Genomic DNA, 6,398 nt, shown 5'->3' with positions numbered 1-6,398 from the left:
GGGAAGAGTGCGGCCCCAGGGCAGTGTAGTGGATGGTGGGAGTAATGGTAGTGAGAGTCCCAGTACCGGTAGTGCTGGAGGAGCGAAAGAGCACACAAACAACGTCCAATGTCTTTTACTCACAGTTCAGGTACTCCGGGTCACTTCTGTGCACGTAGTGACCGCCCGAGCCGTGCTGCGTCCACCAGGTGAGGGGCTCGGTCAACTCCCAGGCAGCTCAGGAATATGGCACAGGACCCCCTTCTTTCCTTTCTCTGGCCTGCCTCACCAGTGACCCACTTCTGTCCAGCTGCCGCGGACTTGTGCGGTTAAACGTGGGCCCCGTCCTCCGCTGTCCTATATGGTGCCTTCCTAGCAGGTTTGATGAGGTGTCGCACCAATAAATGATCACGACGACCGGTCTTTGGCTGAGGGTTGTTTCTCCTCCACCAACTTGGGATCCGGTACCCTTAATCTGCCTGACCCTTCACCCTGGATTCTCATGGGTTCTTAGGGTCCCTTCCACCTTCTTGTTCCTGAGCCCTTCTGTTTCTCTGTCTCTCCTCCGTCTTTCCTGTTCCTTCTTCTCCTCCCTTCTCACGGAGCTGGGCTCAGGTGGCACCACAGCTCCCCTTCACTTCCTCCTCGGCCTCTCACTAGGCCCTCCTGGAGTAGAGCTCCTACAGAGCCTATGCTCCCTGTCTTCTCCTCTCTGGACAGAACCTAGATCTAAGATGGTGCCCACCTTTTATACCTCCCTCTGACCATGAGCCCAGGTGACCAGCAACCAATGGGCTCCTACCTACACTCAGGAACCAACCCCTATCTGCCCCTACAGCACTGGGTGTTCCACCGCCCTCCCCACTCCAGGCAGGGACATAATCGGTCGTGCCTGCACTACTGTCTAGTGGGAGCACCGTTGAGCTGTCCCTCGGAAATGGGGTGTGTGTGCTGCATGCAGCTAACTGAGCCCTGGTCCACACTCCATCCTTACCCGGGAGTGGAATATCACACCTCTGGCAGAGGTGCAATACCCCTGTAGCGGCCGAACCCTCGGGGCGCTACACTTCACCCCTAACAGGCACAGCAGAGCTCGGACGGCTGCAAGTGAACGGAGAACGGCTGATTAGTAACTGCTGCGTCTCCTGCAGCTCAGATAAGAGCCGTACAGAGCGGGGGCTCAGTAATGATGAATACGGGAAGTGTCCGCCCCTCACATATCCTATATGCGGCCTCCAGAGGTAAAGTCTCCCCTGTAACCAGCGCCTTCTCCCACCTTCTCTGCTGGCATGCTCCATTGCTTAAAGGGGATGTCTGAAGAAAACAAGTTATCACTTATCCACAGGCTCGGTGATCACTTACTGATCGTGGGGGTCTGACCGCTGCGAACCATCGTCTGATCGGGAAGGAGTGGAAAGTCAGGATTCAACTGCAGCTCCATTCATTCTCTATGGGGCTCCAGAAAAGCCGAGCTCAGGGCTTGAATGCCACATAGGGAAGGAATGGAGCGGATCCTGGAGTAATAACATGTCCTCCTCTCCTCAGCTTTCTGTCTGTGTAAGTGGCTCAGCCCTTGTCTCCCCTTCTGCACCGGCTTCTGTACTGGTCCCTGTAGACTTTCTCCTATGAGGAAGAGGAACCCCTCTGCCCTTCTGCTCTCAGTCCTCTGCGGCTTTTCCCCATCGCTCAGTGCAGCCATTATATATAATAAGGATCATTCTTGTCCGGCTTTCATCCCGCCCAGCTGACAAGGTAATAAACATGTGAGGTGGAAGGTTCACAATTATTAGATGTGTTGTGAAAAGTCTCCACAGCAAATTCAGAGAAAACTGCAGGGTGACCGCTTGTGAAACCAGCACAAAATCCAGCGGACAGCGCCTCCCTGCCCCCCGCCGGTCTCTGTATCCTGGCATTCAGCTATTCCATTTGGTGCTTATTCAGGGAGGAAAATAAAAATGTGATGTTCTTACACAGACGCCTGAAGACGCGACGTTCGCTGCTGTGACGCCCAGCTGCGCTTGGTATCACAGATCCTAGAAGTGTGCATTGATGGATTCCTTCACAAGAGGCCCTCATAAGCATTCACACACCTCCACCTTCCACCTCAGACCACCAGAGGGAGCCCGTTAGGGATATATAAAGGGAAGGTGGAGCCAGGCAGCCCAGAAAGTGATTCAGCAGTTTCCTGCTCAGACACAGAAGGACTCAGTTCAGTCGAGCCAGAGCCTAGCAGTTCCTGCAGAAAGAGTTCAGTACAGTCTGTAGAGTGATTCCAGACTAGAACTCACAGAGCTCAGGATAGAGAGCTAGGAGTGTGCCGACGCTTTGAGAGCAGCGAAGAAGAGCAGTGTCCCGGCTGCAGTGTGTGTAGCCTAGTGAGGGCCCCGAGAGGGGCTGAAGGCGAGTGGAGAGTGAGTACATAGGGGGCAGAGGAGCTTAATTAGCTCACCCTGAAGCATTTACCGGACACTGGGTCCGAAGCTTACCGGGATCTCTACTACCCAGTAAAGCATAACCGGAATCCCTGGAGAACTACAGGTCCCAGGATTGCTAGAGTGCTGATACGTAACAGAGCCAGGAGACACATAGGCCTCGCAAGCTGAGGAGCGTGTACTCCAAGAAAAGGCCCTACCACAAGGTCAGCCAGCGCAGGACAGAGACAAAGTTAGGCCTAGCTCCAGGCAGGTCAGAAACTTACTACGCAGAGGCAAGAAACAGGAGGCCCTACACCCGCTCATTGGGGAGGATCCTGATATGCACCCTTCACCCTACAGTGCTCCAGGATGTGCCTGACTTTCCATCAGTAAAAGGTACTGAAGTGACTACCGTGTCCGTCCCCGTTCTTGCTCTGACCCGGCTGGGTCTCGCCTGTCCTGCATTCCCCTTGCATACGCTGCCCTGAGGCCTAGATCCACCTGTGGGGAGCTATACCATCGAGCTGCCTCATCACCGGCCTCAGTGGACTGCCGCAGCGCTGGTGATTATCATCAGAAACCACAGGTGGCTTCACGAACTTTCATAAAATGAACAAACAACCACCCTTTTAAAGAGTGACCCCAGGGTACGGGCCCAGGAGCCGACCACCGCGACATCCCCAAGGCCAGGCAAAGGCCCGGGTACCGAGTCATCCCCATCCCCTGGGCTGGTCACTGCTTTTCATCATCCATGTTGGGCTGTTGTACGACGTGTGGACTACTCTGCTTGTTGGATTCTTGCATTACCACAAACACTGCCTTTATTTTGTGATTTCTGTGCCGCTTCCCATTTCTATTGGCAGCGTGATATACCAGCACGTGAGTGCTGCCACAATCATGTGTCAATAGGTTATTGATGGAGGCCGTGATACAGAGACTGTCCTGGACCAGGGAGGAGTTGGTACAGAAGCACCTAGAGAGGGGGGTACAGGGGCTTCATTTCAATTTTAAAACTTAGCTGGATTGTGTTTAGCTACAAGACTGGAAAGAAAAATAGAAAAAAAAAATTAAGATTTTATTATTTGGCAAAATCGTCCATCAGAGGTTTGCCCACTACCAAAAAGTTTTTGATGAACTTACAGTAGCAGCTGGCGAAACCCAAAAAACTTTGTAACGCCTGAATATAATACCAATCCAGTACCGTCCGGACTTTTGCCAGATCCATGTGACGAGCTCTGGGCCTATGAGATGTAGCGTTGCGCACGCAGGGACTACCCGGAGCCGGATCTGATAGGGGTAGTAGTCTCGTGGCGGTGACCCGGTCCGTGCCCAGGGAGTCAGACTAAGTGGCGGTGTATTAGCAGTAGATGTAGGACGACTACGCCACCCGTTGAATGCAGCTATGGAGCTGCCGCTGCAGGGCAGACCGCTGAGGCCGGTGGTAGGATTGTGCAGCGTGGATGGTATAACCCCCAACGGGAGGGGTATGGCCTCAGGGCAGCCGACGTGGATGATGGGGGTAGCAGGAACCACTCAGAGACGATGCGGTGTAGTTCAGGGTCTTTACTGGTGACAAAGATAGACCCTCCCGGAGTACTGGCTAGCGATCGGGGCCTGGTCAGTCTTTGAGCAGATGAGATTTTCACCTGGCCAGGCGGAGTTGTAGGCCTCCCCAACTAATTGTACTCTTCTAGCTACCTTGCTAGAGGCGGGTAAAAGTAGCCCACGTCCCTGAGTGTACCGTGTGGTGCTCACCCGTATGGCCGGTGACTCGGGGCCTTCTAGTGGCTTCCGCTCCACGACGGCGGTGCTGGTCCCACGCGTGTGACCGTGCCTTCGGGTTTCTTGGCCAGGGGACCTGAAATCCCCTGCCGGTCGGTTTCTGCTGCTGGGTCAAGGTTAATCCCCACAGCCTCGGACTCCGGGTCCGGTGGTAACTCTTCAATCAGGGCGAGCTCTTCAGCTGCCAGCCCCTGATTCCTTTTAGCACGACTTCCCCAGAGCTCCTGATCTCTCTTTCCTATAGCTGCTTCTCCTCTTCTCTCTACTCTTCTCTTCTCCCCAACCCTGCCTCAGCCCCAGGTTTATATAGGGGAAGTCCTTCCCCTCCCAGGACTGGGCAGGAGGTGTGGCATGCATAGGATTCCTGACCAAGAGACCTCCCACCTGCTCTCAGACATAACATTGCTGTTACTGTGGAAACCAGACCCCTGGGGTGCCACATTCCCCCCTAGTGAAATTTAGTACTCCGGGACTAAACATATTTTAGAAAAACATAACCAATACAAACAGAAACGATACAATAAAAAAAAACATATTAGAATGGTCACGGCGTGTCCGCAACCGGGTGCAGTTTTTGAAGAAAAGCAAGGTGTCCATTTCACCAAAACAGGGAGACGTAACCAGGTAGGGGTCTGTCCTGCCCCGAGTCCTTAACAGTCTTTAGTCCATTCCTAAGTTACGCTCCAACCAATTGTACAAGGATTCCCGGTAAATCCACCAAGGACTCCTAAAAATAACTAGAAACACATAATTATTTACAAGTAACAGACAGATGACCACAGATAAAACAATTTAAACACTTCAAATCCTCCAACGTGCGGGTAACTGGCCTCTAGTGGCCCTAGTGGACCTACGGAGCTGACTGTCTGGCCCTGAACTACAGGGTGTAGGAGCTGTCAAGGGTAAACTGGGCAGCTGTCTACGGGCTCTTTGGCTCACTAGGGGTATGGCAGGCTCACTATAAGCAGAGGGTTGATCCTCCTGATCTGCTTGTGTGGAGTCTTCTGCCTCCTGGACCGGCTGTTCTTCCAGCTCTACCGGTTGCTCCGTAAGTACTTGGGTTGTTGGTTGGAGGAACGTGAGGACGGGTACCACAACTGCACCATTAACTTGAGTCCAGGACCGAGGGAAGTCTCCGAGCACAGTACTAACCACATCTTCCCTTTCCTCTACGGGTCGAGGGTCTTCTTGTTCCTCTTCAGGGTTCCGTAGCTGTTCGGGACACTTCTTCAGGTGATCCCGGGATACAATGGTTGTGGTTTCCCCTCCGTCTTTACTGATGGTACAGACCTTTGGGTTGTCGTGGCTTGAGGGCAGTACGATGTACGGGTCCTTCTCCCACTGGTCGTCCAACTTGTGGAGCCGTCTTTTCCTCTTCAAGACCTGCTCTCCGGGTACCAAGGGAACAGTGGGAGCATACTGGTTGTAAGTTTTCTCTTGTCTTTCCCTAGCTAGACAGAGACTTCGCTCCACGCTCTCCTGTACTTTCCGGTACTGCTGCTGCCTCTCTGTGTCCCAGTCTGCTTCCGGTGAAGTGTCCTCGGGTGTCAGGACTCCCATCTCCAGGTCCACAGGTAGCTTACCGGGTCTTGCCCTCATTAGGTAAGCCGGGGTACAGTTGGTGGAACCTACAGGGATGTAGTTGTATAGGTCCACCAGGTCGGGCAGCTTCTCAGGCCACAGACTGCGTTCTTCCAGGGGCAATGTTTTTAGAAGATCTATCACCACCTGGTTCATTTTCTCACAAAGTCCATTAGTTTGCGGATGACAGGGTGTCGTCCTGATCTTCCGGCAGCCATACAAAGTACAGAACTCTCGGAAGACCTCCGCTTCAAAGGCAGGTCCCTGGTCCGTCAGCACCTGCTCTGGGTAGCCGTGTGGACGGCAGAAGTGCTGCTGGAAGGCTCTAGCTGCTGTTTGAGCCGTTAAGTCCTTGACGGGGACGACAACCAAGAACCGGGAGTAGTGATCCACGATGGTTAATGCGTAGATGTAGCCACTTCTGCTTGGGGTCAGTTTTACATGATCCAAGGCTACCAGTTCCAACGGCTGCCGGGTGACGATGGACTGAAGGGGGGTCTTCTGGCTGGCACGGTCCTTCCTTCTTAGGTTGCATGGGCCACAGTCTCTGCACCACCTCTCGATGGTTCCTCTCATGCCTACCCAATGGAACCGCCCGCGCAGCAGGAACTCCAGCTTCTTCCATCCGAAGTGCCCAGCCCC

This window comes from Phyllobates terribilis, unplaced genomic scaffold (assembly GCF_046119375.1).
Source record: "Phyllobates terribilis strain yellow unplaced genomic scaffold, ASM4611937v1 Scaffold_254__1_contigs__length_2825407, whole genome shotgun sequence".
Classification (NCBI taxonomy): domain Eukaryota; kingdom Metazoa; phylum Chordata; class Amphibia; order Anura; family Dendrobatidae; genus Phyllobates; species Phyllobates terribilis.
This window is presented reverse-complemented; position numbering follows the sequence as displayed.